The sequence below is a fragment of the Mandrillus leucophaeus genome, unplaced genomic scaffold (assembly GCF_000951045.1).
Source record: "Mandrillus leucophaeus isolate KB7577 unplaced genomic scaffold, Mleu.le_1.0 Scaffold898, whole genome shotgun sequence".
Taxonomy (NCBI): domain Eukaryota; kingdom Metazoa; phylum Chordata; class Mammalia; order Primates; family Cercopithecidae; genus Mandrillus; species Mandrillus leucophaeus.
In genome coordinates this window covers 64,519-66,273 of record NW_012109785.1, presented here as the reverse complement: position 1 = coordinate 66,273, position 1,755 = coordinate 64,519, and the positions used below count along the sequence as shown (strand labels likewise).

The window sequence follows — 1,755 nt, the reverse complement described above, 5'->3', positions numbered from 1 at the left end:
TGGGAGTTGAGATCAGGCAGATGAAAACCCAAATCTGAGCCTCCTGCAGGGGGAGGAGGCCCCTCTCCACTGAACATCATGGCCCACGGGGACTGGGCAGGGAACCCGAGGGCCCACACTGGGGACTGGGTCTGGAGGGACAGCTGGGGAAGCAGGAGGAAGGGCAGGAAGGACAGTAGGAGGAGGCAGGAAGGAAGGGAAAGGAGCCGGGCCTGGGATGACAGAGAAGGACCGAGGCCCAGGCAGGGCTTCCTCAGGTGCCTCTGGGTAGAGAGCCCTGGTCTGGCTCAGGAGGCCCAGGCACTGGTCTCAGACCTGCCACCACCTGTGTGATGCTGGGCCAAGCGTTCCCCTTCCTTGGGCCTCAGTTTCCACCGCTGTAAAGTGGGGAGGGGTGAAACTGAAGCTCTCCCCAGCCTATCACAGTCGTTGAGGAGAGAGAGGCTGTGGTCAGGGGCTGTGGGGCCCACGCTGAGGAGACAAGGCTCCTCCTCTCAGAGTGGATGGGGCCCAGGAAGGGGGTGGTGTGCACCATGGGGGAGCAGCCTGGGCCTATGGGCTCCCCCACCATGAGCTCAGAAGGAAGATGTGTGCCGAGGAGGTGGGGGCCGGAGAGAATATTCTAGACCAGACAGGGGTGGTCTGGATAGGCTTCTGAGGGGGTGGGTTTGGAGGAGGGGCAGGTGGCCGAGGAGGGGGGAAGCAGGGGAGGAGCCAGCCTGCCTGTGTGTGTCAGAGTGTGTGCCTCTCACCCGTGTGCATTGGTGTGTGCATGTGTGTGTGCATGTGTGTGTGCGTGTGTGCCGGGGTGCGTGTGTGTGTGTGTGTGTGTATTGGAAGATGCCCATGGAGCGTGTCTGTATGAACTAGGATGAGCGTGCATGCTGCACCCTGTCAGGGGACTGGGCATGAGGCTCTGGGGAGGGCGGGCTGACCGCACACCCTGGGAGGGCCGGGCCGTGAGAAGCTTTCCGAGATGACAGGGCAGAAGTGGGCTGGGGAGGAGGAAGGATCCGTGGGCGGGACTGGAGTGCCTCTGGCTTTGCTGTCTCTCACGCTGTTTCCAGAACAAATGTGTGCCCTCAGCAAGGATGCTGGTTCTTCAGAGGCATCAGCACAGGCAGCCGGCACCCCACTTCCCTCCCAGAAATCCCCCACGCCTTCTAGCTGGTGCGGGAGCAGGGGGATCTCCTGTTACCCCTGCCCTGCTGCCGTCAGTTGGCCACCCGCCCCGCCACCTTGAGGAGGGGCAGAGTCAGGGACCAGCCCCGAGGGGGTGGCTCACCCCAGCTTCACTTCCCCCAGCCCTCCTCAGGCAGCCACTGTGCAGGCTTTGGCAGCGGGGGTCACACACTCCACCCGGGAGGCCAAAGCTGCCTGCAGGTCAGTGCAGCCCACTGCCCTAGGGGCCTCCCAGTGGGGCAGGGGCGTGATGGGGTCTCAGAGCGGAGTGAGGATGTGATGCGGTCTCAGGGCCGGGTGAGGATGTGATGGGGTCTCAGGGCCGGGTGAGGGTGTGATGGGGTCTCAGGGCCGGGTGAGGGTGTGATGGGGTCTCAGGGCCGGGTGAGGCCGTGATGGGGTCTCAGGGCGGGGTGAGGATGTGAGGGGGTCTCAGGTGGGGTGAGGATGTGACAGGGTCTCAGGGCGGGGTGAGGATGTGATGGGGTCTCAGGTGGGGTGAGGATGTGATGGGGTCTCAGGTGGGGTGAGGATGTGATGGGGTCTCAGGGCGGGGTGAGGCTGTGATGGGGT

General features: G+C 64.0%; 1 protein-coding gene across 2 annotated transcripts in view; it reads left to right on the top strand.

The window, feature by feature from the left end:
• Positions 1-1,755, top strand: part of GPR35 (G protein-coupled receptor 35) — a 23,048-nt gene that overhangs the window by 6,531 nt on the left and 14,762 nt on the right. The window contains exon 1 of one of the 2 annotated variants that reach the window (XM_011969525.1): positions 1,066-1,383. The exons of the other annotated variant lie outside the window; for it this stretch is intronic. The gene's annotated coding sequence lies outside the window, so the exon portion shown is untranslated. Of the gene's footprint in view, positions 1-1,065; positions 1,384-1,755 lie in introns of those variants that run through there. 2 annotated transcript variants of the gene reach the window in all.